Here is a 15,228-nt window from a genome sequence, read left to right on the forward strand (position 1 = left end):
AAACTGTGCTTTTAGTTTTGCGTTTATAACATTTCTTGAATTCATGCCATTTCCACCTGCAGTATTAATTCCAATTTGGCGTCCGTGTTGTTTCTTCACATGATACCTCTGCTCCTGATCTTTTGCATGTACTCAGTCTCTTCAGTTGTGTTCAACTCTTTCGTGACCTCATGAACTGTAGCCCGCCAGGATTTTCCATGGAACTTTCCTGGCAAGATTACTGGAGTGGGTTGCCATGTCTTCCTTCAGGGCATCTTCTCAACCCATAAATCAAACCCATGGGTAGGAAGATTCTTTACCGCTGAGCCACTGATTTTTCTAAAGGGTCACAAAAATGATAAAACAAAGATAAACATAAAATCACAGGTAAGTGTGATGGACTGTTAAGCTGTATTTTGAAGAATAAAGGCTATGTTCACAGGACAGTAAATGTTTAACTAGGAATCTGAGTTCTGATGTGGGATATGTAACTACCCCACAGCATTTGTAATGGATTGATAATAAGCTGTTAGTCTATTAAATTGCTGATTTTTAAAGGTGAAGAAATATTGGTGGGATTAACTATTTATCTCTTTCAAATTGCGGATTGGTAGAGCCAGACTCTTATCTGCTTTGAATATTACCCATGCACTGATGACTCTATAATGTGTGTGTTTTCATAATACCCTCGATATCTATGCTTACTTGACATTTCCACTTGGATTTCTTAAAAGCTACTAAACTTAACATGGGTAAAATAAGACCTCATTCTTTTTTTATTAAACCAAACTTGCTCTTCCATAAATATGTCCCATTTAATTCAATGACATCTACATTCATCAAGTGTTCAGACAAAAATTATCAGTATCTTGTTTTTCATATCTCATCATATGACATTCTATTCTTCTTTATTCTATTCAGAATACACCTAGAATGTAATCATTTCCCCAGACCTCCATGGCTGTCATTCTAATCTGTGGTCCAGTTATTTTGGTGCTAGACTATAGCAAGGGTACCGTAAATATTGCCTCTACTTTTATTTTGGTGCAACACAGAACAAAATATTTGTTCTCCATAAGCATCCAGATAATTATTTAAAAATATAAATGAGATAATATCACTCACTGCATACTCAAATCCTCTACTGGGTTCTGTTATCTTTTAAATACAGTCTAGGGCCCTTAACTTGCTTATATTGCCCTACTTGATTAATGCTTGCAACTATTCCTGTTAGCTCCTTTTCACTCTTCCTAAGGATCACTTTCCCAGAGTCCCAGGTAACCTTACCTTTCTTTGAAGAAATCAACGATGATTCTCTTCAGAATATTTGCACATGCATTTTCCTTTGCCCGAAATATTTGTCCTCAAAATATTTACATGGTTTGCTTCTTTCATTTTTCAAAGGTCACCTCTCAAGACAGATTCAACTGATCTTTCAATTTAAAAAAATCATTACGTGACTTCAGGATTTACTAGGAAGCTACAGTAATCAAGACAGTGTAGTATTGATAACAGAATAGCAAATAGATCAATGAAACAGAATAGACAGCCTAGAAACAGATCCACAAAAATATAGTCAACAGTCTTTGGCAAAAGAGCAAAGGAAATTACAATGTAGAAATGATAATTTTTTCAACAATTGTTCTGGACCAACTGGACATTTACATGCAAAAATCTGAGACGGAATCTCAACATAGACCTTACATCCTTTACAAAATTTAGCTCAAGATTAGATCATAGGCCTAAATGTAAAATGCAATGCTATAAAAGATAACACGGGGTGAAATCTAGACAACTTTGGGTGTAGGGAATGACTTCTTAAATAAAACACCAAATGCATGATTGATGAAAAAATAATTGATAAGCCAGACGTTACCAGAACAAACAAACGTCAATAAACTAGTCTATGAAAGGTACTGTCAAGAGAATTAGAAGGTAAGCCTCACATAGGGGGAAAACATTTTAAAAGACACATCTGATAAAGAACTGTTATCCAAAATGTATAAAGAACTCTTCAAATTCAACAGTAAGAAAACAAACTACTATGAAAAAAAATTGGCAAATGATCTAAACAAACGTATCACCAGGGAGGATATGCAGACAGTAGATAAATACATGAAAGGCTGTTCAGTCTTACATGTCATTAGATAATCACCACGGTAAAAAACTCGGACTTCCCTGGTGGCTCAGATGGTAAAGCGTCGGTCTACAATGCGGGAGACCTGGGTTCGATCCCTGGGTCAGGAAGATTCACTGGAGAAGGAAACGGCAACCCACTCCAGTACTCTTGCCTAGAAAATCCCATGGACGGAGGAGCTTGGTGCAGGCGACTGTCCATGGGGTTACAAAGAGTCGGGCACGACTGAGCGACTTCACTTCACTTCAAGGTAAAAAAAAAACAGTGGGATACTTATATTAATACATGCCTATCAGAATGGTAAACCCCCAAACACTGACAGTATCCAAGCTGGTGATCATGGGGTATATAAGAAGCCTCATTCTTTGCTAAAGAGGATGAATAGTATGTCACTTAGGAAGTGGTACAGTAACTGAGGAAGAAATTTTGACAGTTTTTATAAAACTAACCATACTCTTATTATACAATCCAGCAAATGCACTCTTTGGTATTCACCAAAAGAAGTTGAAAATTTATATCCACAGAAAAACCTGCACAGAGATGTTTGCAGCAGCTTTATTCATAATTCCAAAACTTGGAAGCAATAAAGATGTCCTTCAGTAGGTGAATGAATGAATAAATTGTGTTACAGTCAGACAATGAAATAGTATTCAGTGCTAAAAAGAAAAGAGCTATATAGCTATGACAAGATCTCAAGGAAATTTAAGTGTGTATTTTTAAGTGAAAGATACCAATCTGAAAAGACTTCATAGTGTATGATTCCAGCTATATAACATTCTAAAAAGGCAAAGCTATATAGACAGTAAAAAGATCAGTGGTTTCCCAGGGCTGGAGGTAATGAAGGATGAATAAACTGAGTACAGAGCATTTTTAGGGCAGTGAAACTATTCTTTATGATACTATAATGGTGAATCGTGTCATTGTATATTTGTCAACAACCATAGAATGCACAACACCAAGAGGGAACCCTGTGTAAACTGTGGACTCTGATAATTGTATGTCAATACAAATTCATCAATTATAACAAATTGCACCATTCTGGTGAAAGGTGTTAATGGGGAGGTTGTGCAAGTGTGGGAGCAGGAGATAGACAGTAATTCTTGGTACTTTCTGTTCAGTTTTGCTGTGAACCTAAAAGTGAAAGTGAAGTTGCTCAGTCCTGTCTGACTCTTTGCCACCCCATGGACTGTAGCCTACCAGGCTCCTCCGTCCATGGGATTTTCCAGACAAGAGTACTGGAGAGGGTTGCCATTTCCTTCTCCAGGGGATCTTCCTGACCCAGGGATTGAACCCAGGTCACCCATGTTGCAGGCAGGCACTTTATCCTCTGAACCTAAAGCTATTCTAAAAATAGAGTTTATTTTTTAAAAGGATTACCAGAGCTTATATATATATATATATATATTTTTTTTTTTCCTGAGTTGATTTGTCTTCATTAATTTTCAAAAGATACCTGGAAAAATCACTGATTTTCCTTATATGATTGTTTACCTATTTTTAAAATTAAATCTGAATTCATATGGGTGGATTTCTTCTCTGAACATAAATATTTCTTATAGTTTCCCCTTAAAAATGATATAAAATATTTTTATATGCAAAAAGTAAACATGCTGAAAGAAAACTCTAGAACACTTTTTTAGAAAATACATCCTTTTAAAAAAATTCTTTACCCATATATGCCATTACAGAGTATTTTGAAAGACAAATATCATATGATATCTCTTTTATGTGGAATCTTTTTAAAAAAGGGTACGGTTCAGTTCAGTCCAGTTCAGTTCAGCCGCTCAGTCATGTCCAACTCTTTGTGACCCCCATGAATCACAGCACGCCAGGCCTCCCTGTCCATCACCAACTCCTGGAGTTCACTCAAACTCATGTCCATCGAGTCAGTGATGCCATCCAGCCATCTCATCCTCTGTTGTCCCCTTCTCCTCCTGCCCCCAATCCCTCCAAGCATCAGAGTCTTCTCCAGTGAGTCAACTCTTTGCATGAGGTGGCCAAAGTACTGGAGTTTCAGCTTTAGCAGCATTCCTTCCAAAGAACACCCAGGACTGGTCTCCTTTAGAATGGACTGGTTGGATCTCCTTGCAGTCCAAGGGACTCTCAAGAGTCTTCTCCAACCCCATAGTTCAAAAGCATCAATTCTTTGGCCCTCAGCTTTCTTCACAATCCAACTCTCACATCCATACGTGACCACTGGAAAAAACATAGCCTTGACTAGACGGACATTTGTTGGCAAAGTAATGTCTCTGCTTTTCAATATGCTATCTAGGTTGGTCATAACTTTCCTTCCAAGGAGTAAGCGTCTTTTAATTTCATGGCTACAAGCACTATCTGCAGTGATTTTGGAGCTAAAAAAATAAAGTCTGACACTTTTCCACTGTTTCCCCATCTATTTCCCATGAAGTGATGGGACCAGATGCCATGATCTTCATTTTCTGAATGCTGAACTTTAAGCCAACTTTTTCACTCTTCTCTTTCACTTTCATCAAGAGGCTTTTTAGTTCCTCTTCACTTTCTGCCATAAGTGTGGTGTCATCTGCATATCTGAAATTATTGTTATTTCTCCTGGTAATCAGATTCCAGCTTGTGCTTCTTCCAGCTCAGCGTTTCTCATGATGTACTCCGCATAGAAGTTAAATAAACAGGGTGACAATATACAGCTTTGACATACTCCTTTTCCTATTTGGAACCAGTCTGTTGTTCCATATCCAGTTCTAACTGTTGCTTCCTGACCTGCATATAGGTTTCTCAAGAGGCAGGTCAGGTGGTTTGGTATTCCCATCTCTTTCAGAATTTTCCACAGTTTATTGTGATCCACACAGTCAAAGGCTTTGGCATAGTCAATAAAGCAGAAATAGATGTTTTTCTGGAACTCTCTTGCTTTTTCCATGATCCAGCGGATGTTGGCAATTTGATCTCTGGTTCCTCTGCCTTTTCTAAAACCAGCTTGAACATCTGGAAGTTCACGGTTCATGTACTGCTGAAGCCTGGCTTGGAGAATTTTGAGCATTACTTTACTAGCATGTGAGATGGGTGCAATTGTTGGGTAGTTTGAGCATTCTTTGGCATTGCCTTTCTTTGGGATTGGAATGAAAACTGACCTTTTCCAGTCCTGTGGCCACTGCTGAGTTTTCCAAATGAACTTATTTACAAAGCAGAAGTAGAGTCATGGGTTTAGGAAACAAACTTACAGTTATCACCGGAGGATGATTTGGGGGATAAATAGGGAGACTGTGATTGACATATACATATAAAGTGGATAACTAGTAAGAATCAGCTGTATAGCAGTGGGAACTCTGCCCAGAGCTCATATCTTGATTAGGTATTTTTCATAAGAAAAGAGGGACCAATTGATGGTTTCTGTTGTAAACTAAAAGACTTTGAAAGTGTGAAGTACTTGTAATTTGTCTGTAGTTACCAATAGTCTCAAATCAGAATCTGGAAAAGTAGACAAATAAGAATGAATTCTCCTGAAAAAAAAATCTTTTAAACTCCAGTCCCTTATTCCACTGACTTTTGGCACAGGACTCACCAGTAACTGAAACATACTTACATTTTTTTTATTATCCATCTCCCTTGATAAAACATGATGGAGGCACATGGGATCTGAAACTTGACCTGTGTGAATCCATGTCAGTTGCACAGTCATATCCAACTCTTTGCCATCTCATGAACTGTAGCTTGCCAGGTTCCTCTGTCCATGGGATTTCCCAGGCAAGAATACTGGGGTGGGTTGCCATTCCCTCCTCTTGGGGATCTTCCCTACCCAGGGATCAAACCCACGTCTCCTCCATTGGCAGACATTGGCATGTAGATTCTTTACCTCTAAGCCACCAGGGAAGCTGTGGTTATTGTGCTTCAATTTAATTTCAAATGTAGCAGAGGCCAACCCCAGTGATGTATCCTGGTGAGCTCAGCTGATTTTATTCCAGTTCGTCATAAAGCATTGCCTGGCTCTCAGGAAACACCAACCTAATTGGTACCCTTGCTGTTTGTATCTAGGGAAAAGCTGCAAATTGAATACATGTCAAATGATTCTCAAGTACAAACAGAAAATATTAACAGGATGATCTGTATCTCTAAGGAAACATGAAACAAATCAATATACTTTAGAAAGTGAAAGAAGTCAAATGTGATTTTTTGTTAACTTAAATTTTTTAGGGGTTTTCATTCAGTAATTTAAAGTTTCCAGTTGAGAAAATCAAGTGGCATAAAGTGGATTATAATCTATTTAATTTTAGCCAGCGTCACATGTTTCTTTTCAAAATAGGTGGTAAGTAACTAATTCATTAAGATCAACAATTTCTTAAAAATTTTTTTTCACAAATATTTTAATGGAATAAATAACCTCATTTTTAGGGGTTTATTGTAGAATTCATTTTAGCCATTTTTAGACATTAATTCAGTATAAACTATACTTCCATTCTTTTACTTTATTTTTCTCTTCTGAGGATATAACTGACCTGGACCTGGTATATCTGCAAATATATTTCAAAGCTACCAAATATTTTAATCATTTAGGATGAGATTACGGCAATGCATTCTTAGAAGTCCCAAGTAGTTATTGAGGGATGAGATTTATTATTGTTAAAAATAAAATTTCTAAAACATTTAAGTGAAACTTTAGGCTAGTACATCCCATACTCCTTTCAAATGGTTTCTAAAAATCTAAGTTTGCAAAAAGCTGAAGAATTAATTTCCACTCACGGACACATGTGCCTTACATTCAGTTCAGGTCAGTCACTCAGTAGTGGCCTCCCCGTCCATCACCAACTCTCGGAGTTTACTCAAACTCTTGTCCATTGAGTCGGTGATGTCATTCAACCATTTCATCCTCTGTCATCCCCTTTTCCTCCTGCCCTCAATCTTTCCCAGCATCAGGGTCTTTTCAAAGGAGTCAACTCTTCGCATCAGGTGGCCAAAGTATTGGAATTTCAGCTTCAACATCAGTCCTTCCAATGAACACTCAGGACTGATCTCCTTTAGAATGGACTGGTTGGATCTCCTTGCAGTCCAAGGGACTCTCAAGAGTCTTCTCCAACACCACAGTTCAAAAGCATCAATTCTTTGGTACTCAGCTTTCTTTATAGTCCAACTCTCACATCCATATGTGACTACTGGAAAAACCATAGCCTTGACTAGACGGACCTTAGTTGATAAATTAAAGTCTCTGCTTTTTAATATGCTGTTTAGCTTGGTCATAACTTTCCTTCCAAGGAGTAAGCATCTTTTAATTTCATGGCTGCAATCACCATCTGCAGTGACTTTGTGATTTAATGTCTTACATTAGCCTTATATTAAATTATTAACAATCAGGAGACTTGTAATGAAAAAGAAAAATAAAACACAAAGGAGTTTGCCCAAACATATTCATTCATAGAGGTTTTTTTCCTAATACAAGTAACATATTTCTGGTTAATAAAAACAAAATGAAGAACTATAAAACTGATCCAACTCTTAGATCAATCTATTCACCCTTCACTGTAAGTACTTTAAAGTGATACTAGGGGGATTGTCATGAAGTACCTCTGGTTCAAATGATTGTAATATATTTTGAATCCTGCAGAGAGAAAAGAAGACCAGATTACTTCTTGGAATTGCTCTGGGGATCTATATTACCATGTTTTCGTAAAACAAAATTAGTGAGCATTGTCATCAAAGTAGAGTCATCACTATCATCACATTTTTGGATGATCTTATCATGGGCACTGGGCACTTTATGTTCATTGCTTCACTTAATACACACAGCGGGTCTTTAAGGCAGTCATTCTTAATACGTCCATTTTACACATAAGGAATCTGGAACCCAGAGAGATTATGTTAGGAAATACTGTTAGAAACAGAAGCATAAACCAAACCTAGGCTGCTTAAACACCAAAGTTTCACAAACACAGTAAGTGTGATTTTATTTCTCAGAACCTGTGTTTCAGATTGAGATTGAGAAAACTTCAGTCATTCCTCTGCTTTTTCTGTTATACTTGGGGCTGCTGCTATAGCCATATTGACTATTTTAAAATTTTACATATTTTTTAAAATGCCAAGTGCCTTAAAAATAAGCATATGTATTTTCACATATAAAATTTATTATATAGAAAAGCTAAAATTTTGGCTAAACAAAAATAAAACAAGTATAAATTAATTGAGAAAAACACTGAGACAACTTGCACTTCATCTTTGTTTATTTTCTTCTAAATTTTGCTTAAAAATTATTTGTATACATGCATTATGAATATCCAGCAAAATAGTTGATAGTTGATTTTTATTTACAAATATTTTATGGAGATTTCTGTATAAATGATTATGTGGCATCTCTTAAATAACTAAACAGTATTCCCTGAAATGGACGTATAAAAGCTAATTACCCACTTTCAAATTTCCATTATATATACATTTTAAATTTATATTTAGGGTCTTTTTCTCCTCCAAATTTCAGATAACATTTATTAAGCTCTACAAGAACTTATTTTAATGCTTTACTTTGCCTGAGGCAATAGAGGAAAAAATTACCACCCTTTGTGCGTGTATATATGTGTTTAATTCACAACACACTGACAATTCCCTCCAAAACAGTCCCCACTCTCCAAGTTTTTCAACTCCCATGAGTAGCTTGGAGGTAGATCCTGTGTAATGCAAGAATTGCTACCACAGTGATTTGGCATTGACTGCATAGATGATTTAGCATCTTGCTTTATGTGTTTGGGAATTACTGTTTTCAACTTTGAGTCTGTTGAAACACTAAGAAGAGAAGGAAAAAAGTTAAACATATTGGGATGGAGTTCAGACACATTAGCCTCTAACTACGTTCTTTATCTCTAAACTAGACTCAAAATATGTAATAAATAAAAATTACAATATCAAACTCTGCTCTTGAACTTTCCACTACATGATTCAGGGTACTTTGGCTGCAAGTATGACCTTGCAGAATGACCCTCACTGACAAAAAAACAGTGGAAGGATAAGATTGCATAAAAGGTTAACAACTACCACTGAAAATAAAAATTGAGAACCAGGCTTGGAACAGACAGAAGATCTTCATGCAGAAGGCTAGTCACCCAAGAGCCACCACTGGGATGCCTGAAATTCAACTGGAGATTGATATTTACAGAAGGAATCAGATGTCAGGAGCTTCCAGGCATTTCATTCCCTTCCACAATGAGAGAAAACAATATCTTGCTTTACATTTCCACTATTATAATGTACATGGTATGGAAGAGATAATGTTCCAGAAGGAAATTAGGTATTGCCATAAATGGGTCATGGAAGCCTGGAGGCCAGAAACAGCAAAAGTCAACTACACACTCAGTAACACTTCTGCAACTCAGCACTGAAAACTATTGAAACATTCAAAATCTGAACAAAATGTTCAAACAGTCTAAGGGAATCGGCACTAAATAAATTCTATTAGGTGGTAGAGTTGACGAGATTTTATACAGCCTACCTAATCAATTTATAGTAACTTTACTCTTATGTAATATAGATAAAAATCTCTCTATGAAATGTTTATACCTAAACAATAACTTAGGAGAGAAAATCTATAATAGAAAACATATACCTTGAGTCTACTGCCAAGTGACTTAAAGCATAAGAATAGTAATTTAATTTTAAAATACGGCAGAAATCCTTACCATTCAAAATAAACAACCTTAAATGAAGAGGGTCTGGGAAATTTTGTTATAGACCCTTGGTTCTTAGTGTTATTTCATATTACCCAGTGAAGCAACATTTGAACATGATGAATTTGCATGAATTACAAATGAAAAAAATCAACCCTTACATTTCTCTATGTATCAATCAGAAACTCTCCTGATGATGAATTAATGCTAATCTGGTTTTGTGAGTAAAATGATACACATTATTGTGAAGAGACAACTGTGGTGTTAGTAGATAGGAAACAGTAGGTCTTAGCTCACTAAAGAATATTACTACAGGGACTTTAAACGTAGGAAGCACAAATATTGCAGCACGCACAGCAACCTCTGAGGTACCAGTGACCTCAGAAGAATTATTGTTCTTTTTATCATTTTACTGTTATATTACCTTAGAGCTTTGATGGACCCTAAGGTAATATAACAGAAAATTTAAAGCCAAGTTACTCTAGATGGAGTGTTTCAAATGGCTCTGTCTTTCCAATCATACAGGAAAAAAAAAAAAATGTTTCCTCAATGAATTACTCTGTTAATGCCATACTCACCCATCTGGAACACATCTTGGGACTGCTGAATATTACCCCATTACTTAGAATGGACAAGGAGAGGCTGGACTTGAAGCCAAGTGGTGGGGTCCATAGATACATCTCCAGAGAAAGTTCAGTCTCTGGGTTCTTAATCTGTTGTCAGTAGGACAATGGCACATTGAGGATTAGTAATAAGCTAAAATAGGCTTCCTGGGTGGTGCAGTAAAGAATCCTCCTGTCACTGCACCAGACACAAAGGATGTGTTTTCCATCCCTGGATAAGAAAAATCCCCTGGAGTAGGAAATGCAACCCGCTCTAGTATCATTTCCTGAAAAAGTCCAGGCTGGCAGGCTAAAGTCCGTGGGGTCATAAAGAATTGGACAGGACTGAGCATGCACCCACTCAGAAAACAGGATTGTAAGAAATGAAATAAATAAATAATAGAATGTGAGGCAGATAGGAAATCTGATGATAGTTCCATACAGAGAAAAGTACCTTTGGGGTAAAACAGATATTATTTTTTTTTTAAGCTAGGATTGAGAAACAGATACTAAGCTAAACCAGTATCAACTAACATGGATGTCATAGTGCTGAGCCCCAGAATGTAAGCATAGCAATCAGTCCTAATATCCATTTGTTAAAAACTTGTTGAAAATTCGAATGGATTTCCTTCTCCCCTGAATCTTGATAGTTCAAGCAATTTCTCTTGATCTAACAATCTTTCCCTTAAATTTTTTTTATTGTCATATGATTTCTTCCCAATTTGTATGCTTTTGGTATATACTCAGGGATTTCTTCCTTCTTTGTCTTTTAGATTTCTGACCTCTTTGGCTTTCTCAGTTGGCAGTTTTAGTTAAATGACTTTTGTGATATCACATTTTGTGATAAATGTCTTGTGATAAGTTGGTTCAGTCTTGTCTTGTCCGACTCTTTGAGACCCCATGGACTGTAGCCCACCTTGTTAAATAGATGCATATTCATATCTAATGCAGCCTGCTAAACACTATCAACTTATTTATATTTCTATTCCTTTGGAATGTTGCTAGGGACTTTCCATCTGAACCCTAGCTTCCACCCAGGAGCGACTGACCGTTGTTGCTGCATCTGTGTTGAGACGAATACTTCACGCTCTCAGGACTTGATGACATTAGGCAATAAAATATCCAATTAACTGCTCTTGCTTTATTCCCATGTTGACTGTGAAATCATATAATTATAATTTAACTTGCCTACAGGGAAAGAATATGCTGATCAGTAAATAGAAGTATTCATTCCTCTTGATAGCTATATGTTTTATTTAATAATAATTAGGTCTCACTTGGTTGTCTTGTAAATTAGACTCTTGTGAGTGTGGCAAGTCTGACTTAATGCTCTGGGAACTGAGGGACTCAGGGTGCCCCGACAATTACATTTCTGAGCTAAAAATCTGAGTGGCTGTGCCTTAGAAATGGAGTTACTGGCAAGTGAGGGTCCTTCAGGAAAGTCACCCTCCCTTCTCTCTTAAATATGTCTTTTTGAATTTGCAGTAATGAGTTAAATTCATTTTCCTTGGCTTTGAGCCCATAAAAGACACCAAATGTCCAGCTGCCTTTATAACCTCCTATATCAACCTATACCCAGTGTACACATTTTGTTGAAAGATTTCATCAGTATATAGATTTTAACAAAGATTTTTATGTGTCTTAAATATTATGGGGAACTGCACCACCACTCCACTTCATAGGAAAAATAAAATGCAAGAAAGGAGTGAATTGCCCATTGATCTCCATAAAAACACTTTTAGTCGGTTTGAGCATTAAGTGCTCTTGGAAGCATATTGAACTTCTGAGCTATAACTTTAGCTTTTATACTAACTCTTTACAGGCATAGTTTCAACCAGAAAGATGAATGGTTTAAATTAGGTGTCCAAGAAAGCCATTAACTTTTTCAGGTAAATTGTGTTACTTCTTTCCCTGCTGTGAATTATGTAACTAAAAATAATGCTGTGTACACAGACAAAAGAGGTTCATTGTGACCCACAATAAAGGAAGATGCATAACGTGAGGTTTTGTGGAATTATGAATTTGTGTGGATGATATGATATCGTGTTCTTCTCAGAGTTGCCCTTAGCATATCCCTCTGGGAGATTCACTGAGTCTCATTGAGAAGGCTATGGCTCCTGTCTGACTGTGTTATCAGAATATAAACAAAACCCCTGAGGTTCATGTAATCACCATTCCTTCATATAACCAGGTAGAATCTGAGGTTTGCTTACCTGGCTGGCATGCCTAATCATAAGACATTTTTCCCTTTCAAAATATTTACTTTATCTGTCTTGCACTTTGATCTCTGGATGGACAGACAGTTAAGCCAGAATTGTCATGGTTCTCTAAGGATAACTTCACTATCCCCCCTACCACACTTAGTCTCTTGAGCAATAGAGCACATATTTAAAACAATTAAGCATAGGTTAAGTATATTTTCTGTAACTGTGGGACAGTCCATTCACTGCATAATAAATATATATATATATATATATGTATAAATATATAATATCTATTGTTCACTTAGGAATAAAATAATTAGCTTAGAGAATTCTGGTCTGAAATGGTCTGAATATCAATGGGCTGGTAGAGAAGAATTTTCCATCTAGATGAAAAGAAAATAACAGTGAAATCATTTTCCCCCTTACACAGTTTCCTGTGGTTTTTGCCCATAGGAAATGTTGAGAATTTATCATGCAGAAAATTGTAAAGGAGATGTGCTCACCAGTACTAAGAATGCGATGGCTTTGCAGCTTTTCCACAACTATGGCTAGCATATCCAGGAGGAAAAAGCCCTTCAGACAGTTCTCAGAGGGAACTAGAAAAGGCTACATTGCTTACAAAGGACTGGAGAGAATTCAAGCCGAATAGAGCTAGCTATAGAAATGTAAGGATAAGAACACCTCTCTCAGCAATGACACAAATCACATGAATTGCAGAAACGGTTCTTTCTAGCTCTACTTACTGCTTCGGGCAATCTGCCCAATGGCAAGCAGTAGCTGTTGAAGTCAAAGCAGTTTTAGGCCCTGATCTGTGGTATGTCATTTTGTTGTAGTGAAACTTTAGTTACTGGCACTATTGTTAAAGTGCTTCCCAGATGGTGCAGTGGTGAAGAATCTGCCTGACAACGCAGGGCACACAAGAGACATGGGTTCCATTCTTGGGTCAAGAAGATCCCCTAGAGAAGGCAATGGCAACCCATTTCAGTATTCTTGCCCGGGAAATGCCATGGACATAGGAGAATGGCAGGCTACAGTCCTTGGGGGTCCTAAATAGTTGAAAGTGACTGAACACACACACTATTGATTAAAACACTTCATTTTAAATTCACCTGCATCAAGGCATACATATATGTGCGGTACATAGAAATATTCATATATAAACATTAAAATACCTATACAATTTTCTATTAAATATATATATGTCAATGTGGTCAGCCAAATGGAAAGCAGTTAAAACTCATTAAGTAATATATAAATAGAAATTTATCTTCCCTTTCTGGAATAAAATAAAAGCCAATAAATTTTATCTTTCTAACATAGGCAATTTTATCACAAACCCTGGCTAGTTTTTTCACTATAGCCTATATAAAGTGAAAAAATGGCAACTAACAAGAAAACTGATTTGTTTTGGAATTTTCATTACTTGAATATAATACATTATTAAATAAAAGTTTTTTCAACATTCCACAATATTAATTAAATGAATATTTATTTAACACCTATTAGTGCCACTTATATGCAGAGCACCTCATGAGAAACACTGGGCTGGAAGAAGCACAAGCTGGAATCAAGATTGCCAGGAGAAATATCAATAATCTCAGATATGCAGATGACGCCACCCTTATGGCACAAAGTGAAGAACTAAAGCGCCTCTTGATGAAAGTGAAAGAGGAGAGTGAGAAGTTGGCTTAAAGCTCAACATTCAGAAAACTAAGATCATGGCATCTGGTCTCATCACTTCATGGGAAATAGATGGAGAAACAGTGTCAACTTTATTTTGGGGGGCTCCAAAATCACTGCAGATGGTGACTGCAGCCATGAAATTAAAAGACGCTTACTCCTTGGAAGGAAAGTTATGACCAACCTAGATGGCATATTCAAAAGCAGAGACATTACTTTGCCAACAAAGGTCCATCTAGTCAAGGCTATGGTTTTTCCAGTAGTCATGTATGGATGTGAGAGTTGGACTGTGAAGAAGGCTGAGCGCCGAAGAATTGATGCTTTTGAACTGTGGTGTTGGAGAAGACTCTTGAGAGTCCCCTGGACTGCAAGGAGATCCAACCAGTCCATTCTGAAGGAGATCAGCCCTGGCTGTTCTTTGGAAGGACTGATGCTAAAGCTGAAACTCCAGTACTTTGGCCACCTCACGTGAAGACTTAACTAATTGGAAAAGACTCTGATGCTGGGAGGGACTGGGGCAGGAGGAGAAGGGGACGACAGAGGATGAGATGGCTGGATGGCATCACTGACTCGATGGACAAGAGTTTGGGTAAACTCTGGGAGTTGGTGATGGACAGGGAGGCCTGCGTGCTGCAGTTCATGGGGTCGCAAAGAGTCGGACACGACTGAGCGAGTGAAATGAACTGAACTGAACTGAGTGCTACTTAATAGGTTATATAAAGAGAATACAACAGGCACAAGTAATCCTAGCCTTCAAAACTTCTAGATATATAGCTGATTATAATATAGTATAAATTATTAGAAAACAAATGAGAAAATATATTTGTATGAGAAGTTCCCTGGTAACTTAGACAGTAAAGAATCTGCCTGCAATGCGGGAGACCCGGTTTCAATTCCTGGGTCAGGAAAATACCCTGGAGAAGGAAATGGCAACCCACTACAGTATTCTTGCTTAAGAGTTCCATGGACAGAGGAGCCTGGCAGGGTACAGTCCATGGGGTTGCGAAGAG

Source organism: Bos taurus, chromosome 1 (assembly GCF_002263795.3).
Source record: "Bos taurus isolate L1 Dominette 01449 registration number 42190680 breed Hereford chromosome 1, ARS-UCD2.0, whole genome shotgun sequence".
Lineage (NCBI taxonomy): Eukaryota > Metazoa > Chordata > Mammalia > Artiodactyla > Bovidae > Bos > Bos taurus.